At 42.5% G+C, this 27,546-nt stretch overlaps 2 long non-coding RNA genes across 6 annotated transcripts in view; both read right to left on the bottom strand.

Moving 5' to 3' along the window:
- Nucleotides 1–3,413, bottom strand: part of LOC112397100 (uncharacterized) — a 19,022-nt gene extending 15,609 nt beyond the window's left edge. The window contains exons 1-2 of one of the 4 annotated variants that reach the window (XR_003002718.1): nt 3,354–3,413; nt 2,143–2,200 (exon numbers count right to left, since the gene is read on the bottom strand). This is a non-coding gene — a long non-coding RNA (uncharacterized LOC112397100). Of the gene's footprint in view, nt 1–2,142; nt 2,206–3,353 lie in introns of all 4 variants that reach the window. The other 3 variants (XR_003002719.1, XR_003002721.1, XR_003002720.1) reach the window with 3 other exon arrangements.
- A 1,233-nt stretch (nt 3,414–4,646) lies between these two features.
- LOC112397102 (uncharacterized) overlaps nt 4,647–27,546 on the bottom strand; it is a 111,012-nt gene continuing 88,112 nt past the window's right edge. Inside the window, exons 5-10 of one of the 2 annotated variants that reach the window (XR_003002727.1) lie at nt 25,955–26,081; nt 10,712–10,744; nt 7,834–7,999; nt 7,384–7,457; nt 4,988–6,543; nt 4,647–4,789 (exon numbers count right to left, since the gene is read on the bottom strand). This is a non-coding gene — a long non-coding RNA (uncharacterized LOC112397102). Of the gene's footprint in view, nt 6,544–7,383; nt 7,458–7,833; nt 8,000–10,711; nt 10,745–25,954; nt 26,082–27,546 lie in introns of both variants that reach the window. The other variant, XR_003002726.1, reaches the window with a different exon arrangement.

Raw genomic sequence — 27,546 nt, 5'->3', positions numbered from 1 at the left:
TATATATATATATATATATAAAGAGAGAATATTTTTGTCCAATCTGTACATCCAGCCTATTTTAAACATACTAAGGAAATGTCACTCTCCTCCAAGACAATTCTGAAGTTTGATGGCTCTATGTATTAGGAATCTTGGGCTTATGTAGAAAAAAAGACCATTTCTTTATAGCAAGGATTGACAGACTACAGGCAAGGGCCAAACCTGGCCCACAGCTTGTTTTTTGTGAATAAAGTTTTATTGGAACACAGCTATACTCATTCGTTTACATATTGACCGTGTCCGCTTTTGTGCTACAAAGGCAGGTTGAATAGTTGCAGCAGAGACCACAGGGCTTTAAAGCCTAAAGTATTTACTATCAGTCCCTTTACCGAAAAAGCTGGTCAACTGTTATTTTATAGCATTGGCCTGTTTGTTCTAATGCAGCTTTTGGATAACAGAAAAGAAATCTGTCACCTCCTTCAAGGATTTAAGACAACTTTTCTGTCTCCCCTTCTTTTCTTCAGGCTTAATAAATATCTCTCACCTTTTCCCAAAATAGGTTTTCAAGCACCAACATCATCTTTGCCTTCCTTCAGCTTGTCAGTTCCTATTAAATTGCCAACCTCAAAGCTATCATAGTCTTCCCTGTGATCAAATCATTACAGGAAATGGGAAAACCATTTACTCCTTTAACTTGGACTGCACAGGTTTTTAACAACCTCAACCTATGGCTTCAATTAGAAATGTGGTCAGTTATAACCCCAAGTGTTATTCTACTGAGAGAGATCTCCCCCAAGATTCTTTACTCATTCGCCCATCAGTTCATTCAACAAACATGTGAAGTGACTCTTGTGTTCAATGCATTGTATAAATGGTTATTTAAATCCAGATGCAAGGTGCTGGATTCATACCTGTTCAATTCTATGAACTATGACTCGCATTCCAGCAGGTCATCTATGGCATGGGCTATTGTTAAGATTATCTGTTATTCTGCAACAAACTGCTCTAAATGCAATGTGTAAATAAAACGGTAACAATTTACATAGTTCATGAATATGCAATTTGGACCAAACTCAACAGAGAAGGCTCATCTCTGTTCTATGTGGCATCGAGTAGGGTCCTCAGGCACCTCTCTCTCCACGTGGTCTCTCCAGCGTGGCCAGGGTAGCCATCCAAAAGCCATGTCCTAAGAGACAGCCAGATTGAAGCTGCATCACTGTTTCTAGCTTAGTTTTATAAATGACTTAAGGTCGCTTCTCTCACATTTTATTTGTCAAGGTGGCCATAAATTCCTGCCCCATTTCAAGCCAGAGGGAGAACTAGACTTCACCTCTTGATGGCATGTGAAAGAAGATGTAGACAGGTCTTAAAACTGCCACAGCTACCATCACTCTAATTGGAATGATGGTTCTCAAACCGGGGCCATAAGGAGCTCTGAGAGTCCACGAACTGAATTGAGTTTCTCAGTTGAGTTTCTCCACTGTAAGGACAGAACTTTAACATTTATTCTCCTAACCATCCCTCTCATGAAGTAAATATTTATTTCTGTGTATCTGCGTCCACTTAGGAGGCTCAGAAGCAAAAAAACAAAGCATTCCACTGGCCTGTGTAAAACAGGCTCTTTCAAGTTACTTTTCTCCAGTCTGGAATCTGTGGCCTGGAGCTCAGCCTCAGGAAGACGACCTTGATGTCTTTATGATTAAATTCAAAGAGGAGAATAAATGTTCCTGCTCTCCTTGGGCCTCTGAAAGATGCCATGAAATTTTGCCGATGTAACTGGATAAAAGGAGCTCTTTATAATACGTAAATTTTGCCAGCACTCTCTCCTTAGACATCTTTTCAGGCTGGTAGAGAGGTGATGCATCCTGAGTGCATTTAAAGTGAACTGGGCTTTTCTATTCTTAACTAGCATTATTTTTTTAAATGTTAAATATGAATCCTATTACATTACTCAAGGAAAGGTGGATGGAAGTTTGAAATAGACCCCAGAATTGTTAACTTAGAAGCAGGGAGTGTGCTAAGCAGTACAGGCACGTGAACTTTGAAATTAATATCCCAGCTCCAATGACATCAGTATGAAACCTGAGGAAATCATGTAACCTCTTTGTGCCTCGGTTTCCCCACTTGTCAAGTAGGAAGGAGCCAATGATAAATACTCACCAATGTTCCAAGTGACTTTCAGTAAATGTGGAGGGCAGAAATGCTTCAGGATTAACTTCTACCCTCCGGGCCCCAACAAGGAAAAAGAAAGTGCAAATTAGAGGAAACGTGGGACTTAGAACTAAAAATTCTGCTTCCAAATAGCTTTATGTAACCTCTCTGAGCCTCTGTTTCCTCATCTATAAACTGCAGGTGGCCATCCTTGTATGGCCCATATCCCAAGGCTACTGGGCTAATCAAATGAGATAATGCACGCAGAAGAGCACCATAAACCATAATAGCCTCTGCGTCTGCATCTGTCAATGGCAGTGTTAGAAAAAAATAAAAATAAAAAGATGTGCGAGTTGATCAGGTTCTAAGGTAATAATATTGAGAAAGTGGGAAGAAAGGGCAGAAGTTGGAACTCAGCTGAGCTCTCGCCTTTTGGTCTGAAGCGATAAAACAAAATATCTGGAGCATGCGATGATGTGATTACTGGACATGTATTCTACGAGACAGCAGAAAGGGGAGAGGAGGAAGGGTAGGGCTAACTCGCTCGGTTGGAGGACCAGCTCTATCCATACCAGGCAATGGTATGAATCCCGTTGCCTGGTTCTGATCCTGAATACAGCACTTCTAAGCTGAAAGACCTTGGCAAGATAATTAAACATTCTGTGGGGCTTCCCTGGTGGCGCAGTGGTTGAGAGTCCGCCTGCCGATGCAGGGGACACGGGTTCGTGCCCCGGTCCGGGAAGATCCCACATGCCGCGGAGCGGCTGGGCCCGTGAGCCATGGCCGCTGAGCCTGCGCGTCCGGAGCCTGTGCTCCGCAACGGGAGAGGCCACAACAGTGAGAGGCCCGCGGACCGCAAAAAAAAAAAAAAAAAAAAAAAAGACGTTCTGTGCCTCAGTATTTTCATCTGCAGAATTGGGTTAATAATTGTGCGCCTCCGTGGAGCTGTCGTGAAGATTATATTAGTTACGGCAAGTGCTTAGAACTTGAGTGTTTCCGATGAATACTCAGTATATGTTATAGTTATTCATTCATTTATTCCACTCAATTAACACATATCTATTGAGTGTTCAATCTGTGCCAATCCCTGTTTTAGGAACTGGGCATATAGTCATGAGTAAAACAAAATCCCTGCCCTCAAGTAGCTTGGAGTGTGTTCTAGAGCATTTCCAGAAAGACAATAGATGAATTCTTATACAGGATGTCAGTTCAGGGCTTACCTGGCAGTCCAGTGGTTAAGACTTCACCTTCCAATGCAGGGAGTTCGGGTTTGATCCCTGGTCGGGGAGCTAAGATCCCACATGCCTCGTGACCAAAAAAACCAAAACATAAAACAGAAGCAATATTGTAATAAATTCAATAAAGACTTTAAAAATGGTCCAATCAAAAAAATCTTTAAAAAAATGTATGTCGGTTCATGATAAATACGATGGATGAAAGTAAGATGGGGTACAGGGGATATGAGATTAAGGGGTTGCAATTTCAGGTAGAGTGGCCAAGGAGACTTCCTTGATCTCTGATATATTGAACATGTAGGCACAGGTACAGTGGGCTGCCCAGATACACCTCAGGATGTAGGCACTCATTCCGCCTACTACCAGGACCTCTAGCTGCTGCTCCAAGACTCAGTCAAAGAGAGCTTTCATCCCAGACCATTTCTCAGAAGGCAGCCTGCATCTGTGACTGGCCAACATGGAAGTACAGAAGCCTAACCATTTGTCCTCAGCTGGGACAACTCTGAAGGGCCATCCCAGCTCCCTGTGGGATTGCTGGACATCTCCATTGAAACTGCATCATGGTACAGCTTCTCCCTCTGCCCAGTCTAGCATCCCTCCCCATGTTGCCGTCGTTTCTGAGCTCACTCCCCAGTTAGCCTCCTCCACACAACCCCCAGAGACCTAGACTCTCTTTCCCAGGAAATCTGACCTATGACGAAAGCTACGTAACTTGTACAATATCTTTCAGCGTGAAGTGGTGGAGCAAGGATTTACCCTGGGGCTGCCTGCCTCTGTGGTTTGGGGCCTCTCCTGTTGTTATCAGCAGTGGTGCACATTCCATTCTGTTCCAGCCAGTGAGGCAGCAGGAAACTTGGAATTTCTGAGCAACCCAGAGCACAGGGTGGGTGTAGCTGTGGATAAGAAAAAGAGAGGAGGTGTTAATTTCAAGAGCAGAAGACATTAAATTGAAACCCAATGACGATAAAAGTGCACCAACACATTTTGAAAAGAAACTTGTGATATTTTAGAATTTGACTCATTTTTTGCTATAGATTCCTAGTGCTTTTGTAATAGATATACAATGGTTTAGTTTATATATTTGAAAAATAAACCTCTTTCCAACTAAGTTCTAGCTTTAGTTTGGTTTTCTATCAAGTCTGTTTTCATACATTCTAGAATGCCATTTATATCTCGGGATAAAGTTACTTTGGGGAGCCCCAAAATGTGAACTTCCTCCTAATCTCAACGACGTACTTATTTTTATATCTGGATGCCTTGAAGGATACCTGCCTTTGGTTCAGCCTGCATCCCAGACACAACAGGTCCAGAAGCTGGCAATATGGTAAGTAGACATCCCAGACTGGGAAAAGGAACATAGAAATTCTTCAGGTGTTGGGAAAGTCTTCCTGAAGCAGTGTCACAAGCCACTGGAGAGGAATCTAGCAGACAAAAGAAAATTAGTCACTGTAGTAAAATCTTATGGAGAACGAAAACCAATTAAAACATCCAGGACCTGAGGAAAAGAACTAATTCCAAATTTACATAATCTTTTATAAGTACTTTGGACCCACGCTAGATGTATGTTTGCAAACTGCATTCTCACAATACCTCTATACGGAGGGGGATATTAAATTTACCTTAAAGTTGTGTAAACTGAGATTCATGGCAGGTAAGTGACTTCCCAAAGTTTATACTTGTAGTTGAGAGTGAGTATTTCAACCCTGACTGGCCAACTCCCAGTGCCATGCCCAAAAGCAGGAATTCATTTTTATGATCGTTGGAAATACAACTCAGGGGAAAAAAATTCCAGTTCTTTCATTGTCCTACTCTTTCCTGCCCTGAGATGCAACATTGTAACCCTTGTTAAACTCGAGCCAGGCGAGTGGATTCTTGGAGTTCATCTGCAAGTATGTGTAAAAGTATCACCCTCTCTGGAGGTACGGTTGTTCCCTTTATCTGTGGTTTTACTTTCTTCGGTTTCAGTTATCCATGGCTAACCTTGATCCAGAAATATTAAACGAAAAACCACAGAAATAAACAATCGATATGTAAATTTTGTGCCATTCTGAGTAGCTTAATGAAATCTCGTGCCATTCCACTCCATCCTGCCTGGGATCCCCAGCCATCACCATCATCTGCTCCTGGCATCCAATCATCAACACCGTCACAGTTCAATGATCCAGGATCACCCGAAGCAGGTGATCCTCCTTCCGAAGTATCATCAGAAGGTCAACAGGGGGCTTCCCTGGTAGCGCAGTGGTTGAGAGTCCGCCTGCCGATGCAGGGGACGCGGGTTCGTGCCCCGGTCCGGGAGGATCCTGCGTGCTGCGGAGCAGCTGGGCCCGTGAGCCGTGGCCGCTGAGCCTGCACGTCCGGAGCCTGTGCTCCACAACGGGAGAGGCAACAGCAGTGAGAGGCCCGCGTACCGCCAAAAAATAATAACAGTAAAGAAGGTCAACAGTATCCTAACACTATGTCATAATGCCTACATCATTCACCTCACTTCTCATCTTAGGCATTTTATCATCGCACAACATCACAAGAAGAAGGGTGAGTACCGTACAATAAGCTACTCTGAGAGAGAGAAAGAAAGAGGCCACATTCATATAACTTTTATTACGGTTCTATTTTATTATTATTTGTTGTTGTTAATCCCTTACTGTGCCTAATTGAGGAATTAAACTTTATCATAGGTATGTGTATAAAGGAAAAAACATGGTATGGTTCGGTACTATCTGTGGCTTCAGGGCAGCCACCGGGTTTCCTGGAATGTTATCCCCCATGGATAAGGGCCAACTACTGTATTTGTAAAGACTAAAATCTCTTTTGCTCTCCCAGAATCTTTTAGACCTCCACTGTGGCATTAAGATCAGTGGATGAACTCTACACTAGCAGAGCTGACACAGAAAATGTTACAAAAGTTTTAGTTGCACACCCACCTCCAGACAAGTTCCAGCCTCCCCTAGAGCCAATGAAAAGAATGATACATTGGTTCTAAGAAATGATTAAAAGAGAGGCCTAATGATATCCCTACTAATGACTCTGAATTTTACTTATGCAGTGTTGGGGCTTCCCTGGTGGTGCAGTGGTTGAGAGTCCGCCTGCCGATGCAGGGGACACGGGTTCGTGCCCCGGTCCGGGAAGATCCCACATGCCGCGGAGTGGCTGGACCCGTGAGCCATGGCTGCTGAGCCTGCGCGTACCACAAAAAAAAAAAAAAAAAAAGAAATGTAGTTTATGATGTGATCCTATACACACATAAACACATGTTCATAGATCTATAACTTATGCAGTGTTGGCCTCTTTCCATTTCAGAATCTTGGATGAATGTCTAAACCCTGGTAATGCCTCAGAGCAAATGTTACCTAATCTCGAAGTGAAGTTTATAAGAATTCAATGGAACCCTACCCGGCAGAAGCATGAATTATGAATTATTTTTATCTTCTGTTTTCCTTGAGTAGTGTGCCCTTGAACATTTAATCTCTCCAAGCCTCAGCTTCCTCATCTGCTAAATGGGGAGATCAATGGTCGTTCACTTATTATGCAGGGCTAATGAGAGCAACAAATGATCCCTTTGGTCTCATACTGCGTGTCGACTGCTTAATGAAAACAAATTCTAATCACGTTCCCTCCCCACTCCCCCATGCTCAGCAGCCTTTGGGAGTTGCCAGTTGCCCAGAGCAACCACTTGAGCTTGGTCCTCCAGACTCTTCACGAGCGGGCTTCTACCCCCTGCCTCTCCAGGCTCCACAGCACAACCTTCCTTCTCACCACAGTCAAAGATGCCATTCCTGAGACCCTTCACCGACTTTCACTTTGCATTGCTCTGTCCAGTCAGCTTCCTCTCTCTGAAAACCCCTTGCCCTTTCCTCTGTCTGCCTGGTGAAATCAAGTTCATAATTGAAAACCCTACTCTCAAATGTTCCCCTAGAGAAACTTTCCCTGCCCCTCTCTGGCCAAGCCCTGAGCTCTATGGAACTTTGTCCATACCACCAGCCACGACCAAAAGTGTTCTGGCCATACTCAAGGTTACCCCCTGGGATTAGCAGAATCACGATCCAGCGACTCAGGTCTCCCGGCTCCCCTGCTCTCTTTCCACAGACGCTTCTGTGAAAAAAGATACAAAATTATTCTAGGAATTGTGGGAGACTCTGATGAATGCCCAAGACACTTATTCCATGTTTTACAGAGCTAATCTACCCAGTCATTCTAATAAAATTGTGGAAACGCAATTGACCAGATCCTATGACTCACCCACCGCTGGCTCTGGCTCCCTCAGATAAGGCAAAGAGAGCTGGGTACGGAGCTTATCCAGATAATAAACCAGAACAAAAATGAACTCAGGGGCTGTAATTCCATCAAGGGTCTCTGATAGCGACAGAAACCCCCAAAGCAGGTTTCTGTGGTCACAGGAAAGACCACCTCAGTGAAATCATTAGTCCCTGCCATATTTGGCTTTGATTCTGACAGTGACAAGACTCACCAGATAAGCCCATTGGCTGCAGTAACGGATTGGGTTTGGGCAGCAAAGCTGTCCACAAATGAAGGATTCACTTTACGTCAATGAAGGCACATGAATCTCTGTTTAGTGGCGCCTTGAGTCCACAACCTCAAAGTAGAATTGCATCTCCTCCAACTAGAAAACCTTCCTGTACGCAAAAATTGAAATACATCAGGATGCATATAAGTCACAGGGAGAGAGCTTTTGCTGTTATATCCAACTAGCCGTAAATTCTCATCAGGTATGGGATGCCAAGAGAATCTGTAGGCAAAGAGAAAGTGGGAACAGAGTGATGACTGTGCCTTAGAATAATAACATGGAGTCTTTTGCATAACACTGTACAACAATTATCTTGATAGATCCTCACAAAATCCATTAACGTAGGTGAGTAAGCAGCATAGCTGTCCTCATTTCACACATAAGAAAAATGAGGCTCAAAGATTCTGAATGAATTTCCCAAAGTCACGCAGAGGAGAGGCTCAGGGCTAGAAACAGTCCCCAGTCTGACCCTTTTCCACTCCACTAAACAGCTTTCTACCCAGGGGCTTTCATGCACCATCAAATAGAGAAAATCAGAACCACTGAGCTTCTATAAAAGAAAATGGAAAGTACTACATTCCAAAGGAAACTGGTTGTTTCTGAAGCTATCAGGTGATAATATTTTGTATTATTAATAATAAATCCGGACTAGGTTTTCTTATCCATACTTTTGGTCTTCACTCTCCATGGAATGTGTTTTACTAGGAAGAGAATATAATGTATCTGGAAATGCATGGGATTTGGCATCAGACATGGATCCAAACCCCAGCTCTGCTACTGACTAGCTGTGTGACTGAGGACACGTTAATTGCTTTGAGTCTGAATTTCCTTATCATGAAAATAGGGATGATAATAGATTCATCAGAGAAATAGGGTAGGCAGTAAACAAAACAGCATGTGAAAAGTGCTCAACAGGGTGTACCTGGCACATAGTAAGTCCTCAAAAATGTCTGAATCTGGAGAAACAAACTCCTTCACCATATCACATCTGCTAATGATGAACAGAGCACTCACAAGCTCTTTTAAAGAGTGGCTTCATGCAGTGCGGCCCCACCAGGGGATTGCTCTCTACTCAGCATCTCACATTTTGTGAAGCGGGGGCACGTTCACGATTAGGGAATCAAATCACTGTCTTCAGATCTCTGTCATTGGGCGAGGAATTAAATCAGCCTTTTTATCCACCAGCAAAAGGGAAAGTCTTTCTTTTCTTTATTAATGGAGTTGCTGACTTATTAGTTCACATGAAACATGTCCTAAGCATCTGAAATAAACCCCAATACTGGGAAAGTGCTAGATGCCAGTTAAAATTTTGTGAGCACCTGCTAAGTGCCAGTCTCCCCGCAAAGCACTTCCAACCACACTGGCACATTTGAGCCTTGCAAACATCCCTACAAGCAGATTCTCTCCATTTTACAAGTTAGGAAGTGGAGGCTCAGAGTCGCCCAAGGTCACACAGCACCTACAGTAGCTGAGCCAGGGTTCCACCTCTAATGTTCTTCCCCTTTCCTTTAGGACAAGGGGCTCACTGCCATACGGCTCCCAAGTCTCCATCAAAGTCAGCATCCAACAAAAAGTACCAAGAGTGAGCAGGGACAGATGAGAGTGAGAGAGGCCCCCATCACTGACTCACGACCAGGGGGAATCCGTGTCAGACCTTCATGCACTCTGCCTCTTTACTTGTGAAATGGAACAGTACCTTACTTGGTTTAGATTTAAGTCAGTCTCAAATTACTAAGTGGCCTGATTCATTTCAGAATTTCGCATGTGTAGTATGTTTCCCAGAAAGCCATTTGGAAGACTAGCCTTTCTTTAGGTTTGCTTTTTATTATTTTACTAAGAGAAAAATCTTCGTTGTTTTCACATTCACCCAAAATTTATGAAGTGAATGCCATGTGCCTGGCATTCTAACTAGGTTCTGGGGATAGAGAAGCCAACGAGAGAGACTCCATCTCTGCCCTCATGGAGCTGAGAGTCTACTGGGAAAGACTGGACTACTATTCACCAAACTGTAAAAGTGGTTATATAATCAAAATTCTGATGACTGCCCCACAGGAGCTTAGAATGCAATGAGTGCGATCAAGGGACATACCACAATCTCGGGGTCAAAGAGGGCTTCCCTGAGAAAGTGATGCTTCAAGGGAAAGCAGAAGGATGAGTACAAGTTAGCCAACTGAATGAGGGTAGTGATACTCCAGGCAAAGGAACAGCACTTGCAAAGTCATAGAGCCAAGAAGGAGCAGCTCTTCTTTGAGGAACTGAAAGGAGACCAGAGTGACTAAAGCACAGAGACCCAAAATGGAAGGAAAGGATATGAAAACCGGGCCAACAGAGGGACGGCATTGCTTTCAAACTCATCGGTGATGGCTTTAGTCACTGTGAACATACATACTCGGCCCCACGCACGTGCTCTTGAGTATAGCTGATATTTACAGATGTTAGACCTAAACAAACGAAGGGTTCAGCTGATGAACTTTTTTTCTCCCTCTGTTCCTCTTCCACCTTCTATTCTTCTTGATCATGATCCTACTTTCTAAGTGTGGTAGGAAACATAGAGACAAGGAATTTCCTAAGAAACTGTAGGTGTTCACAGGGTACAGAGTTCCAGTTATGAGATGAATAAGTTCTTAGGATGTAACATGCAATGTGGTGACTATAGTTAACAATACTGTGTTGTTTACTTGGAAGTTGGAAGAGAGTAGATCTTGAAAGTTCTCACCACGCACACCAGGAAAGGTAACAATTTGAGGTAATCTTATCGTAGTAAAATCACTTCACAATCTACACACAGAGTGAGCCACCACGTTGCGTACCTGAAACTTACACAATGTTACATGTCAATTGTATCTCGATGAAGCTGAAAAAGAAAACAAAATTCAAAAACAGTGAAAAAAATCTGTTTTGCACAGCCTCACGGATGTCTCTAAGGGAGCACGGTATAACCTTGAGCAAAAGCGATACACTTCAGGGATTCTTCCTTTCTTCTGCAAAACTGGAGCGTTTAAACATCTCCGAGCACTTATAGGATTAAAGGCGGTGATGTACGTAAATCTACTGGGTGCAGTGACCGGCACAAATAACTATGTACTAAACGCCCCCTTCTTTCCTACCCACGTGAGGTAGGAAACAGGAAAGGTGCGTTGGTTACGTGGGACTAACTGCTGTAACAAAGAAATTCTATGCACAATGGCTCAAACATGAGAGGAATTTACTTTTTGTTCACTCATGTCTAAAATGGGTGTTCCTGGCTGATGGCCAGATCTCTTCTGCACACAGTACAGGGACCTTCATTCCCTCTCAAGTCTCCATCAGGTTCTTCTGCCTCAAGTTGGCAGAAAGGATAAAATGTGAAGGAGTACTGCCCACACATCATTCAGGCTTGAATATCAGGGCCCTGTTGCATGGCCACACCCAACCGTAGGAAATCAAGTCCCGCAGGATACCTGGGGGAGGAGAGGGAACGGGTGTAAGTGACCGGCCAGTCGTCTTGGCCACCCCACCAAGATGAGAGGGAGCTCTTTGTTACTAGCCTAAGTAAATTAGCGCACCTACAAGTAGGTACTACACACCTCCTTCCTGCAGCGCTTCCTTGAAGTCTGGGGCAGGTGTGGAAATAGCAGTGAGTAGCGCCATTATGTTCCTCCCAACCTGGGGGCTCCTGAGAGCGTATTAGCAGCCTGACTTCTCCCTCTCCTTATCTCCACAAGCACCCCGTCATCGGATTTGTTTGCTTTTCTCTCCTAAACTATGCGAAAATCCTTCCTCTTCCTGTGATGACCTCCACTGCCCTTTGTCTTTACTCCCCTGATTCATGGCAAGTTTCCTTACTTCATCTCTAGCCAGACTGGCTCCCGTCCATCCCATCGACTTCGGACTCCAGTCCACCCTCCTAGCCGGGGCCACCAAATGCAGTTGACACTGGCCTGCTTTAATCCTATTTGGCACATGGAAGTTTGCAGGATAACGTCCAAAGCCTCTAACCTGACAGCTGACAGGAAGCGGCCCTGCCTCCCATACAGGCTAATCCTTCTCTGAGTCCAGCCTTGTACCTACCTGTCCAGCACATTCTGTATGGTGTCCTGCATACAGCCACCAGGCTGTTTCTCTCCTCCAAGGCCTCTTTGCTCCTGTTAACCTTCTACTGGTATGCATGTATTTAAAGTCCATCCCAGGCATCCCTAACTCCTGGAATCCCCCTGTGACCTTCACCTTGCTCCTCTGTGTTCTCAAGGTACCCTTTGTATATGTTTCTTGCTGAACTATCACTGGTATAGTTCAGTTTATGGTTTATTGGTATTCCATCCACCCATCCCGCTATCCCTGAAACTCCAAGCAAGTCGACAATTTTGAGAGCCTTGAATGTCATTCTAAGGGCTTGGAGGTTAACCCTGGAATGTAAGAGGAATTGTTGAGGATTTTTGATAAAGGGAGCAATACAATGTTGTCAATATTTTAAGATACATCTAGGGGGAGGCCACAGGTAGATTATGGGAGGGACTAAATGGATGCAGGACCACTTGTATGGAAGGGAGAAGACCAATTCAACCAGATGTTATCTGTGTGACCTTGAGCACACCACCTCTCAGAGTCTTGTTTTATTTATGAACAAAGCGGAAATAATAGATCATGCCGAACCGTCTCACCAGGTCAATGTGAGGACACTGCGGAATAATGTATACTAAAGTGCTTTATAAAGTCCAGTGAAATTATTAAGGCTAGTGGTTAAAATCCAAATAAATCCAAAGTGAGACACGCCTACCATGTCTTCAGTGTCGAATAGAGTCCCTTCCTGAAGCCAGATTCGTCCCCGGACTGCCCAGTATTCCCCTGTGCAATGCGAGGCTAAAATTATCCCTGCTTGCCTGTCGCCCGTGAGCTGACTTCCAGTACCTGAAGGGTTGTCATGCGAAAGAACGGGATTAACTCCAGAGAGCTGTGTGACGGTTACCAGGAGACAAAATACTGACTCAACCTGAGGAAAAACTTTCTGTCAGAGCCGCCCAAAGGCTGCCTGGGATTGGGAGTGCCGGTGGGTCGTGAAACCCTTGAGATTAGAGATGATGAAAACAAAGCTGGGAGACCATGGAGGCAGAGTCCACACATCAGTGAGGTTTGGACTGGTCGGCTTCTAAATGTCCTTCCAATTCTAAAACCTCATTGTCTGCTGCCCCTGGGGACGCCTCTATAACTCTGCGTGTTGCTCACATTGTCAGTTTACGACGTGAGACGGTTGATTTAGAGTTTTCTCTCCTCCACTAGACTAGGGTCATCCAAGAGGCGAGGACTGAGCCTCCTCTAACTTGAGATTCTCAGTGCCCGCAGCAGCTTCCGGAGCACAGTAAACCCTCAGTAAGTGCTGGTAGAATGACTGGATGGATGAATGAATTATGCTGGGGGTGTCGGGATGATGTCTTTAAGTTCCGGCTAAGATGAGTATTTCGTAGTGAGGCTTGTGTGTGATGATGTTGGTCTAGATTGATACTTTCCAACTTGGAGTCTTTCAACTCCTAGAAGTCCTATTTTCAGTATTAAGAAAAAAGCTAATAAAAGTCGGGTGTTTGTCCATGTTAAAGAGTGCCCCAAATTCGAAACCACCCAGTTTCTCTGCATTTAGCTGGGAATTTATCGACGTGGTGTGGTCACTCTTTATCTCCTATAGCAAACCATCACACTGGAACTTCAGACGTATCATCTCATTTAATCTTTATGTGAAACCTGTATGTTAGGGCATGCTGTCTCTAGCTTACAGACAAGAAGATAGGGGCTCAGAAGGCTTTTGTGACCTGCTCAGTAATGGAGGTTTAGAGCATCAGAGGCAGAATTTCGACCCAGTTCTGCCTGGCCTCTGAACTCATGCTCTCCCCACGTAATACTCGGCTTCATTTCAGAGAAGGAGGCTTCTCTGATGTGTGTGTCTTTCACTGAGATGCTTCAGATGGGGGTCAGTCTTGGCCATCAGCATTTCCTTCCCTTTGGTGGGAACAATGGGTGTTCTCATCTTCCCTTCTGACCACTCAAAAACCCCTGAGTTTAATGAGAAGGCAGATCCACCAAATTATATCTGACCCCATAGATTTCCCAGCTTCAAAAACCCCCCAACACCACAACTGAATCTCCTTCTTACCCTCAGATGTTATTACATAGAAGAACATGCAGAGGTCTCCCAGGCCTTCTATTCCAGACCTTATATTTTTCTCGTGTTGACAACTTAATACATGTCCACACTTCCTTTTATGGGGAAAGATAAGACTCTGATGGTAATCAGAGCACCAGGGTAGGAAATGCCACATTCCTCCGTGTAAATATTTGACTAAGCTTTCTCCAGGCCATGCATCATTATGCCGAACCCCCAGAAAAACTTCAGGTCCACAGATCTGCAGGTGAGATACCTGGCAATGAATTATGAGAGGGCTTGTTTAAACACCACAGCCAGAGCAATGTCTTTCTGGAAGGGGTAAGGAGGCCTGCTCTACGTGACCAAAAGCTGTTCTGAGAAAGCCAAGAATAGAGGCTGGGTCTCAGCTGGGCTGGAGTTTCTCCTTCAGTCAACTAATCCCTGAAAAGAGGGACCTGTTTGGATGGTTTTTAAAGAAAGAAATGACTGCAACTATGTAGCTAATGTCCATGTAAGTGAAAAACCGGTGGCAACCTGAAGGTCGATAAAGAATTACTTATATCCACCAATGCAGTGGGCAAACAATAATAAAAGTATTGATAATCACAGCTAACATGTATTGATTGCTGACAACGTGCCATTATAGGTTCTTCTCATTTAATCCTCACAACATTCTCCTAAGGTCTCTTAAAGTGTTCATTATGCCATTTCACAACTGAGGCAGAGAGAGGTTGAGTAACTTGGCCAGGGTTGCACAGTAAGCAAGTGATGGAGCAGAAAACTACGCAGACATCGGAAATTCTATTATAAATGAATATTTGTTGACTTTAAAATATGCTCATGATATTAAAGGGAAAAATGCAGTTTCCCAAATTGTGTGATTCCATTTTTTTAATTATGAGAAATGGAGAACCATGGCTACTATTAAAACACAAACACACACACACACACACATACACCAGAAAATAAAAAGTGAAGAAACTGGAAGTGTAGAGAAATTGGAACTGTTGGTGGGAATGTAAAATGGTGCAGCTGCTGTGAGAAATTGTATAGGGATTCCTCAGAAATATAAAAATACAATTATAATTTTTTTGATCTTTACATCTGGAAACTATATATTGTTGCTGCAATAATTTCTTCCTATATTTGAGACCAGATGTGTTGGTCCTAAAGCATGAAAACATTGCCATCAACATGCTGTCCATCTTCATGGAGGTTCTGGACAATAATCTATTTTTGACCTTATAAAGGTAGACATTACTCATACCCGAATTGTGCCCTGAAGAGCATATCTTGTGCACCTAGTCATCAGAGGCCAAACCCTTCTATTGCAGGCATTCAAAAAATGGCTTTCCCTATTTTTCCTTTTGTTGCCTGTGCTTTTGATGTCCCACTTTTTTTTCTAATGGCCAACCAATTCTAAAGTTCAGCTTTCATGAACATCGTTGAAATAAACACTTCTGTGACAGGTTGTGGCTCATTGCAAAGCTGTTGTGAACAATTCCACTTTGGGGTATATACCCAAGAGAATTGAAAGCAGGATCTCAAAGAGATATTTGTATATCTCATGGCAGCACTGTTCACAATAGCTCAAAGGTAGAAGCAACCCTAGTGTCCATCCGTGGATGAAGTGGTCTATACGTACGATAGAATATTACTCAGCCTTAAGAAAGAAGAAATTCTGATACAACGTGGATGAACCTTGAGGATATTATGCTAAGTGAAATAAGCCAGTCACAAAAAGACAAATGCTTTATGATTCCACTTATATGAGGCATCTAAAGTAGTCAAATACACAGAAACAGAAAGTAGAATGGTAGTTGCCAGAGCCTGGGAGGAGGGGGCATAGAGAGTTATTGTATAATGGGTTCAGAGTTTCAGTTTTGCAAGGTGAAAAGAGTTCTGGAGATTAGTTACAAAACAATGTGAATACACTTACACTGACGGACTATACAGCTAAAAATGTACCTGTAGTTAAGGTTCTTTAAAAATACCCCCATAACGAAAGAAAAGCAGTGAGGGAGAGTGGAAGCTGGAATACAAGGAAAGGAATCAGTTGTCTGCAGGGGAACAACGTTCACCATGGCTTCTGCAGGTACCAAACAGGCAGGCTTCGTGCACTCCTCAAATTAGGCCCATATGCTCAGGTGCTCAGCCTTTGTGAGTGAGGGGCTTACAAGGGGCCTGAATAACCAGAAACAGGGGGTCTTCCTCCATTCGAGTGCGTGGATGGCAGGAGTAGGGAGTCAGAACCGTAATTCTGAGCAGAAATATACATTGCCTGAGTGAGCGTCTACAAAGAAGGTTGAAGGTCTTAGAATCCAACTGTAGGCAGAAAAAGTTTGCCCGCCCCTGCTTTAGGGTGTATGTGGTATTTTATCTGAGGATGATTGACGCCTGTCATTTTCCTCCCCAGATCTCCAAGATGAAGTGGTGTAAAATGGCAAGAACAGCTGAAAGGAGGAGGACCTCATATTCTAAAGCAGACTAGGGATCATCTTTTACCAAATCCCTTCCACCTTTCTTTATGCTAGTGAGTGGTGTCAAGTTCTGCAAAACCAGAGTAATGTGGTTATCAAGTGGCAGGCGGTTGGGAAACTTATTGGTTTTCCACTGGTAGATAAATTTGTTGTATCCTAAACACAGAAAAAAACCAACATTCTAAGAGGCCAATCACAAAGAGTCACAGCGTATCTGAGTGGTTAACCCTGTGATACTGAAATGACTCATCAGGGTCTGTGAATTTACTACTATTGATTTCACGGGTTTAGGTCCCCATTCCATATTCATGGTACTCTGTTAATTCTACAAATACTGCTGAAAACTTCCATGCCAGAGTTAGCTGCGGAGGCTCTTGATTTGCCCTCCCGTTTTTAGAAATATTTTTTTGGCCACACCATGGGGCTTGCGGGATCTTAGTTTCCTGACCAGGGATGAACCTGTGCTCCCTGCAGTGAAAGCACAGTCTTAACCACTGGACTGCCAGGGAAGTCCCACCCTCACACTTTTTTTTTAACAAATTAAAATATTTTTATTTGGTTAACATGAAGAGAGGGAAAAATCTGAATGTCTTTTCTATCATGAATATATATATATTTTTTAACTTTTTATTTTATATTGGAGTCTAGTTGATTAACAATGTTGTGTTAGTTTCAGGTGTACAGCAGAGTGATTCAGTTACACGTATACATGTATCTATTCTTTTACAAGTTCTTTGCCCAGTTAGGTTTTTTGGGGTTTTTTAAGAGCCTTTGGCTTGTCTAAGATGCTGTGAAAGTTTCTGCTTTACTCCACAGCCCGTGGACTCAACCTCCGAGCTGTTGGTTTGTGTCAAAGGTGCTAAAGAACTGCCAAGAACAGAGTGCTTAACTCGGTCTGGTGTTTCTAAGTTTGAAATGGAAGATGGGAGGCTTTCTGGGTATTTCAAGAAGAAAGGGACTTAGTACAGGGAGTTAAAAGTTTGAACAATTGTGGGATGGGTTAGAGTCATGTCGGTAGGGAAATCTTCAAGTGCTGGAATCCAGGAAGCTGCTACCCCTGCAATCCAGGCAGTAGTGCTGAATTCTCAAGAAAATGAGTGGGAGGAAGCCATTGGCAACATCCCACACATACTGACACCTACTCTTTGACAGCTGCTGCAGCAAATAAGAACTTCTCCTTCTCGGCCTTCAAAACACCATCCCAGCACCTCTCCTTAGCAGAATCTAACCCTAACCCCTGCCGGCAAAATTCTAGGGAATGTGCTTCCAGGCTAGCTTCTCCCATGCAGAGGAGAATGTAGAAGGAATCAGGGAACAAGGTGGGGTTGATATTAAATAACCCAGCTTTGGGGGAGATTCAGGAAGACTTCCTAGAGAATACAGTACCAGAGACCGGGTTTTGAAAGACCAAGGTTGGCCAAGGCCTGGCCTTGGTCAATGATTCATCAAAGGAGTTTCCCTTTCTAGGCTGCAAGAGCATGAATTAGGGAAGTACCGTCTTCCCAAGAAGCGCTCGTCTTTTGCAACCAAAAGAATAGGTAGCTATAAATAGCCTGAGTTTCTCACCATTCTGTGTTCAAAATGGATAACTGCAAACAACTTTTCCTTCTAGAGGAAAAGATTTAGGAATGATAATGAATCAAACAGCAATACCTTCCTCATTGGAAATGTAAGTGGGGGAGGATTTCTCTCAGAACATGTTTCATAGGCAGTTTGGAGTTGTGTCAAGAGAAAGAAACTGCCGACTACGGTGGCCGTCAGGGCAAGGCACAGAGTGAGATCCTAGACCACCTTGACCTTGTCCTCCATCTCCCTGGTAGCCCCCTCCTAACCCTCCCAGAGACACATCAGAACTCTCCAGATCACCAGCCCACTGAATGCTCATCTTTCCCTCAAAGTTTAGATTGACAGAAATATTGAAGCGCTGGGAAGGTAAAGGTACGCCATCAATTAAACACCTACACTTTCCCTTGCTACATTAGATGCGTTATGTATCTAATGGGTTGAAATCCTCTAAGGGACCTCTGAGATAAACCTATTGCCCCCACTTTCCAGATGAGGAAGCAAAGATCAAGAAAGGTAAAAATAATATTTCTGAGGTCACACAGCCTCTGCTCTCCTCCAGAGAAAAGAGTGAGACCCTCATTCTTCTACTATAACTGCATCCTGAGCTCCGTGGAGTGTTCCTGGGTCACACGGAGGTTGAAACATCCTTACAGCTTTGCAAGACTATGGAGAAGCTTGAGCTCATCCCTTGTCACTTCCCCTCCTTCCCCCTTCATCCCAGGAAAACGTGGGACAGCCAGATCTCAACATCGTCAGTGACGTTAGCCACAGTAGGGTTCCACTTCCACCCTAACCTCTCTCTGTATCATTTTCCCAAAGACATGAAAAAAAGAGAGGGCTCCTTTGAGACTAGAGCCCATGTAGATATTCAAAATTTCAGGTCACATCCGTCTCAGGGAATTGAATTTTTTGTTAGCTTCTTAAGCTTCTACTGTTTCTTTATTAATCAAGTAAATACTTATCTGAGTTAGGAAAAATAGAAAATACACGTACGCCTAAAGCAAACTAAAATCTATAAACGCATTACAAGGATGAAATCACAGGTCCTCTGTAAGACAGTAAGTTTAGCACTTTATTTTTCTTTTCCACACACCATCTCATGTACTTCCCAGTCTTTTTAAATAATTCTTTGAAGTTTTGGGATCCAGCTCATAGTTATGACATTATTATTTTATATATTATAAGCATTCTGTATCCTGAATGAACTTCAGGCTTTAATTCCTTTTTATAACCATAATGGTGACATTGAAGTTTATCTCTTCTTTAATTGTTATCACTGCTCACTGTGAGTCCTTCTATATGGTGACCATCTAATTCTGAGCTCTTGTGTTTCATTACTCAGTTTGCAAATGTGTCTTAAAGAAGTTTTTCAAGGAGGGACTGCAGATAATATATTTTGTCTCCTTTGCATGTCCAGTGATATCATCCCGTTCACTGCACACGTGAATGTTCACTGGAACATATATGGAACATTCCTGGATCACATCCTTTGCTTCTTGAAACTCTATAGATGCTACCAAATTATCTTCTGTCATTTAGTGTGCTGGAAAGAAGACGAAGGCTAGGTTGATTTTTATTAATATGAAACAACCCCATTGTTTCACCTCTGCATATTTACGGGATTTTGTATTTATCTCGGGAGGCTAATCCTCTCACGCCAGGCTACATAGATTTGAGGCTCTTATTTTGGGGTTTTCTTGAATCAGGGCTACTTGTTCCTGCTTCCCATGAGCCTTCTGCGCCTTTAGCTCAGCAATGCTAACTGGTGTCACACAGCTCTACATTTTCTGGCCAACATTTCTGAAATCTCACTTATTGTTACTCTCGTCCTTTCGACCCTTTGTCTCCTTTTCCCTAAATTCTGAGGGACTTTCTCAGATATGTCCTCCACACCCGTGGTAAACCTTCACACAGCAGGAAATAGCGATACTGCCCATTGAGCACATATATTTTTCTTGCTTTCTCCCATCATGATTCCTCCATCTAATTGCTTTGTCTTTTTCCCCTCTAGATCTTTCCTCCAGACATTCTGCTTCCATTTCAGAGAGACCTTCATGCAGTTTGTGGGGGTACCATACAGTTTTCTGAAATGACCATCTGGATTCTGTGATAAATTGTTCTCAATATTTCTCTACCTTATTCCACCCGCCCACCTTTTTGGGGGGCAAGATTTTTCATTGTCCCCTTCTTTGTATTGATAATGATATTGTTTGTTTTACTCCTCCTTGGACAGGACAAGGTTGGTTTGTCAGTGTTTGTTAAAGCCAGGAAGAGTGATTTGCTCCATGCATGCCCTAAGGGTCAAATTCCCTTCTCCAGTTCACGATTTCTGCTCACAGATTTCAGTGCACTCCTTGCTTAATAGCTGGCTCTCCCCTGGGATGCCGTGCATTGAATATGCTTCCCTCTTGCTCAGATCTCAGCCCAGCCTCTGCTTCTCAGAGACAATGCAGGATGGGACCAGCCCAGCCCCTGCCAGGTAGAAGCCACCAGAGACTTCATGCCTTGGCAGCTACTTCACAGCCTTGGCAGGGCCACTTGCCTCCCCACACTACTTCAGTCTCTCCCTATTTTCTGTTCAGGCTTTCCTGTGATTCCCAGCATCTGGCTGGACTGGCAGAAATGGGAGAAGAGGGGGAGATAATACTATTTTCGAGGACAACTCCTGAGAAGGGGAATTTTCTCACGAAGGAAAGCAAGAGCGTGCCATATGCTGGAGTCGAGGTAGCTGATCCTCAATCCAGATCCATCTACCCCATGATTACCGTGAACCATTCTAGCTTCTGTCATCAGGCTGTACATTCAGTCTTCCTTAGCGTTCCATCTCATCTACGGTTTTCACAAGAAGAGCTGAATGGCTTAGCTTCCGGACCCACCAGACAGCTTTCATTTGGAACCGGAAGTCAGCAGGTAGTTTACTTCAATCTTTTTCCATTTCCAAGCAGCTATTAATTCAAAGGGTCAAAAATATGTATAAGCCCCAAACTGAAGTCCGTGGTGGCCTGTCCTTGTCTCCTCTACACAGTCTGGGTGAAAACTTGGCAGAGCAAGAGAAAAAAGGTGACAAAATTTTAGTTCAGTTCGGATTCGTTTATTTTATTTTGTAAATTTTCTTCACAGAATCTTTCAAACTGCAAGTTTAGTTTTCACTCAACACCTCAGCCTCTGTAAGCTGTCCCAGTGGAGGGCTCTCCACTAGTCTGCTGAGTGCCCCAGGCCGGGTCTGTGAAGTCCCGTTTCTCATAGCCAGTCATACAACCTCCAGAAGCGCTTTCTCACTTAGAGGCCCGCATGCTTCTTCCTGGGCAAGGTGGCTGAACTGGAGCCCCAGAGCCAGGGTCTGTTCTTAGAGAAGGGGTACGGAATTCCCAGTTACCTGCTGTATAAAAAAGCATCTTTAGGAAAGATTCCACTGAAATCCTGACATCCAAGCCAAGCTTTGAGGAATCTAAGGTGAAGCCATGAGGCTATCTGGGAAAGAGGGTTCTAGGCAGGGAGAACCACTGCTGGGAGCTTCTTAAGGAAGATGTGGGCCTGGCACACTTGAAGCTCAGCAAGGAAGCCAGTGTGGCTTAAGCCAAGGGAGCCAAGGGTTGGGATGGTGGTACCAGGGGGCATCCCGCTGACGGCCCAGTAAAAACTGGAGGACTATGGCTCTGAGTGAGTGAGATGGGAGCCTTGGGAGGATTTTGGGCAGGGGCATAACACGATATAACACACGACACTAAACAAGCGTTATCACACTTGCAATGAAAGTAAAATACTGGTGAGTCACAGAGGACTCACCAGAAACAGGAAGAGCCAGTGGGGACCAGCTTTTCCTGTGGCTTCATGACGAGATGGTGGGATGAACAGGAGACACATCTAAATGGCCGGCGGAAGGCCCCAGAACAGGATACTTTGTGGGACCCTAGAAGAAAACCCATGTCAGGTCAACCAGAAGCTTCAGCCAAGCTCTCACCCCATGCCCTGTATCCTCTGATTCCAGAAGAGGGTTCAGAAAGAAACATTCACCCTGATCAATTTTACTAAAAGTAACAAGGCAAGACCACCTGATCAAAGACAAAGCCAAAAAGGAATAATAGTGTCTTTCCACATTGGATCAGGGCCAAGAGAAGATCTGGGCAGAGCTCTCCATGTTAAGCGTGAGAAAAAAGGGAGGAAAATGGCATGTCCACTATGCAAGCATTCTAGAACACAAAAGGGAAAGGAAAGACAATCTGCAAAAGAACAATAAAAAACTCAGTATGGAGTCATTTATATAAGACTCAAGAACAAGATGATGACACAATATGCTGGGTTGAAAAGGCAGATTACCAGGTTAAGGAAACAACTGCGGATCAAACAAATAAATGTAAACCAGTGGAGAACAGACTAGGCACAGCTAAAAATTCAAACAATGACAAAAAGAAAAGGCTTTAGCACCTCACAGTGAATGCAAAGGAAAAAGATAAATGAACAAATCAGTTACAGATGACGATAAATAGACTTCAAAGTTGGCCCACATAAAGAATCATTTATATTTTTTAAGGAGAGCAACTAACAAATGGGAGAGTGTTTCAGAAATGTCATTTCACATATATTTGTGATACTAGAAAAATACTAAATCTGCAAATCATAAGAAATTAACATACTAGAAGAAAACAGTACAATTTACAAGGAGGCACTGAACTTATCCTGATCAACATTATCTATAGAGGAAGACTTTATCCAGACAGATAAAAAGGGAGTGAGGTGGGATCCAGCTGGCCTCAGACTTCACCACAGCAACATTCTTCGAGAAGAAATCAGATGTATGTCCCAAAGCCCTGACTAAAGGAAAATGTAACTCAAGAATATTAAAACTGAAGACGTTCTGAAACATGAAAGAACTCAGAAACTATATGAGCCCTCTTGCAAAATACACTGGAAGACTAATCCAATCGCAAGATGAACTTATTAAAACACACACATACACACACCTCTAGAGTGAAGAAGTTATCGTTCAAAGAACTAGTTATGGGGATCACATTCATTTAAATAAGGTTAAACAACAGCACAACAGCCAAATTTTTGATTGCTGAACACAGTGTGTTATCAATCACTTTATCTTTAAAATTGTAAAAGTAACAAAACTCAGGACTAAAGAAAGGAGGTGGGAGAAAGTATCAGAGGATGAATCATTTATCTTTTTCTATTTTATTGAAGTATAACTGATGTACAATATTATAGAAGTTACAAGTGTATAATATAGTGATTCATAATTTTTAAAGGTTATCCTCCATGTATAGTTACTAGAAAATATTAGCTATATTCCCTGTGCTGTACAACATATCCTTGAAGCTTATTTTATACATAGTAGTTTATACCTTTTAATTCATTACCCCTCTATTACCCAACCCCTTTCCCTCTCCCCACTGGTAACCACTAGTTTGTTCTCAATATCTGTGAGTCTGCTTCTTTTTTGTTATATTCACTAGTTTGTTGTATTTTTTAGATTCCACATAAGTGATATTATATGGTATTTGTCTTTGTCTGTCTGACTTTTCACTTAGCATAATGCCCTCCAAGTCCATCCATGTTGCTGCAAATGGCAAATTTTCATTCTTTTTTATGGCTGAGTAGTATTCCAGTGTGTGTGTGTGTGTGTGTGTGTGTGTGTGTGTGTGTGTGTGTGTGTGTGAATGTATATCTCACGTCTTCTTTATCCATTCATCTGTTATGGACACTTGGGTTGCTTCCATTTCTTGGCAATTGTAAATAGTGCTTCTATGAACATTGGGGTACATGCATCTTTTTGAATTAGCATTTTTGGGTTTTTTCAGACATATACTCAGGAGTGGAATTGCCGGGGAGAAAATATTTGCAAATAATATGACTGATAAGGGGTTACTGTCCAAAACACATAAACAGCTCGTACAACTCAACATAAAAAAACCAAACAACCCGATTAAAAAATGGGCAGGAGACTTGGATAGACATTTTTCCAAAGAGGGAATGCAGATGGCCAAGAGGCACATGAAGAAATGCTCAACATCAATAATCATCAGGCAAATGCAAATAGAAACCACAATAAAATGTCACCTCACACCTGTCAAATGGCTATCATCAAAATGAACACAAATAGCAAATGTTGGTGAGAATGTGGAGAAAAGGGAACCCTCGTACACTGTCAGTGGGAGTGTAAATTAGTGCAGCCACTGTGGAAAACAGTGTGGAGGTTTCTCAAAAAACACTTTATCTTTTACAGTAGGAGGTTATTTTTAATTAGTATTGCCTGAAAAACTGGAAGATGTATATTAAAAGAGAAAAATGAAACATTTGATGTCATCAAGTTTTTACTTAACCCTACTTAGAGAGATATTTGAGGAAATACTATCACTGGCAATGGAGGAAAAAAGAAACATGATCTAAATGTCAGCAGTTTCTTCAGTTTCACTTCAGTTCATTTTTCTTTAGTTACAATCAAGTGTAATTACACAACGTTTTTATTTTTAAAAAGCATTATGATCTCTAACTAGTTAGCTAGCTTTTTATCTACCTAACTAGCCTTCCATTCTTCCAACTCATCCATATACGCACAGGGATGTTTGGAATGATGTCCACCAGAGTTAATGTTGGTTATTTCTTGCTGGTGGAATTCTGAAGTGATTTGCTGATTTCTTCTTCATACTTAAAAAAAATATTCTTTAAAATTATTTTATTATAAGCATTTATCATTTAATAAGAAATAAAGTTGTGATATTTAAAAATACATATGTTGGGAATTCCCTGGCAGTCCAGTGGTTACGACTCTGTGCTTCCACTTCAGGGGCACGGGACTAAGGTCCTGCATGCTGCACAGTGCGGCCAAAAAATATTATAATAATAAAATAAATATGTTTACTTAAGTCTTATATAGTAATAAATCAATATTTGATGGTGTTCTGAAATCAGAATTATTACTCAAGAGTAATTGATGTATTGAGGGTTTGCTATATATGCTGAGCACACTGTAAACGGGCCTCATATAGACAATGCTATTTTTTTTAAACCTCACAACTTCATGAGCATGTCCCCATTTTAAAGATGAGGAAACTAAATCTCATATATGTTAAGTGATGACATCACTCACTTCCAATCAGCTGAGAAGGAGCTCAAATCCATGTTCTTAATTCCAAGTCCATTCATTCCTTTATCAATTTTGTACAGAGGCCCCACTCTGTCCCACATATTATATATGCTCCACTATGGCACAATTCCTAGACTTCTTCCCGAGGACAAAGTTAAGCATTTCCTCTTTAGACAGTTAAAGAAAAGTGTATAAGAAAGATTTTACAAAAGAAAGATTCAGAGACCCTGATTCATAAACCATCCTGAAATGGTACCCTCTATTTAGCTTGCCTTTTATCTTCTCTTCTCTTTTATATTCTCTTTGGAGATGATATCGTGACTGATTTTACATATACCTTGCAGATTTATTTTACTTAAAATATAAAATATACTGAAATTGGGACCAGGGTGTTTGTGTATGATTCTTTCAGGTGCACATGGATGCCTTGCGTACTTTCTGTATGTGGCTATATTTCACAATTAAAAAAAAAAAAGAATTTTACAGACTGTTAGCAAGGTTTATCAGCTTGTTTCACTCAATAAATTAAATTTCGACCTGTGATAAATAGTAAAACACAGATGATCAACCATATTTAGATAAATGTCTATAGGACTGTGTATTATTTACCTATTGCAATATATACAAAATACCCCCCAAATTACTACCTTAAGCCAGCAAACATTTGTTTATCCCACAGCCGCTGGGTCAGGGCACCAAGTACCGCTGAGCTGGCTGCCTCTGCTCGCTCTTTCTCACACACAAAAGCCAGAGTTAGTGTGTTGATGGGGCAGCCATCATCAAGCTCAACAGGAGAGGAGTTGCTTCAAAACTCACCCATCTGGCTATTGGCAGGCCTCAGGTCTTTGCTGGCTATGGATCAGAGTCACCAGTTACTTAACCACATGGATTTCTCAATAGGTCTGCTCACAATACGCAGTTTGCTTCTTCCCAAATGAGTGATCTCAGAGAGAAAAAGAAAAGGAGACTCAATATGAAAGCTGCAGTCTTTTTATAACCTCATCTCAGAAGTTCTGTTCAATTGCTTCTGCTTTATTCTGTTCATTAGAAGTGATTTACTAAATCTAGCCCTCACTCAACAGGAGGGGAGTACGCAAGGGAGTGAATGGCTGGAGGTGGGGGTCAAGCTAGAGGCTGTTTACCATAGGCAGAGACAAAAAAGCCATGTACAAAAATGGTAGCAGTAGCTGCCTCTAGTAGTGGATCGGAACTATGGGTGCTCTTAATATTATTTTTATTGTTCGCCTTCTTTTCTAAATTATCAGTGGTGCAGAGGTAGAAATGGTTGAAAGCATGGGCTCTGTATTTAAATTCTGCTTCTGTCACTCACCACCTGGATAAGACAGAGCCTTACTAAGACTCAGCTTCGCCCGTGCCTACTTCTCATGCTCCTGTGTAGATTGACGTAATCTGTCTGAAAAGCGCTCACAGGCAGCACATTTTAAGAGCTCATTAAATGTGGGCATTTATCACTGATGAGTATATAAGTTTTGAAATATGAAGAAGAAGGTGGGTAGAAGTTATAATAATACAAAAAATTATTATCCCATTTATGCTTACACTTATTTTCATTGGCAGGGGAGGGATACGAACACATAAAACACAGGAAAAGTGAGAGCAAATTGTATAAGCAAATGCTAAATTATGTAGATGAAACCACAAGTGAAGTCATTAAAAATAAAGGGAAAATGGAAGATGGAGCAATTGTGGAGAGGAATGCATTTCAGAAGAGGCAGGGCAGGCTGTGGAGAGGCTGATGGGCAGGATTAGAGGATCTGAAATTCTGGTCAGTTCCTCATTTACTGAGTGCCTCCTCCATGCCAGCCACTGAAGATGCAGCGCTGAATAAGGCAGAATGTTTTCAGAAAACTCACAGTCTAGAAGGCAAGAACATCAATAAGAGATCCTTTCAAAGTATTTGGTGACTTCAGAAAGAGAAATGAGCATTTAATCAACAGCTATTTATTGAGCAACTACGATGTGCAGGCTTTATAGGAGATACCAAAACCCACTGTCCCCAAAGAGCTCATTGCATAGTTCAGGAGGTGGACAATTAAACAGGCAATCTCAAGGCAACGTAACAAATGCTGAAATGAGAAGAGCATCCTTTTTTAAAGAGATTACATGACATGGAAGAGCAGAGGAGTGGTTCAGGGAGTCAAGGAAGGTCACATATAAGCTGAGACTATGTTAGCCAAGCCAAGCGTTTAAAGAGAGAGTTCTAATTGAAGGAACGTCCTAAGCGCAGGGTTCTGAGACAGCGCAGAGAAAGATGACATAACTGGGAGACAAAAGGCTGGCAGGCTTAGGCAGGTTAATCAAGGCCAGATTATGGCATATTCAGAACTGCAGACAACAGAAAATAGAGTGCACGCTTAAAATTTGCAGAGCAATGACATCGTGGAGGC

This window comes from Neophocaena asiaeorientalis, unplaced genomic scaffold (genome assembly GCF_003031525.2).
Source record: "Neophocaena asiaeorientalis asiaeorientalis breed wild unplaced genomic scaffold, Neophocaena_asiaeorientalis_V1.1 scaffold177, whole genome shotgun sequence".
In the NCBI taxonomy this organism is placed as follows: domain Eukaryota; kingdom Metazoa; phylum Chordata; class Mammalia; order Artiodactyla; family Phocoenidae; genus Neophocaena; species Neophocaena asiaeorientalis.
The sequence above is the reverse complement of the archived record's forward strand: the minus strand, read 5'-3'. Positions and strand labels throughout refer to the sequence as shown.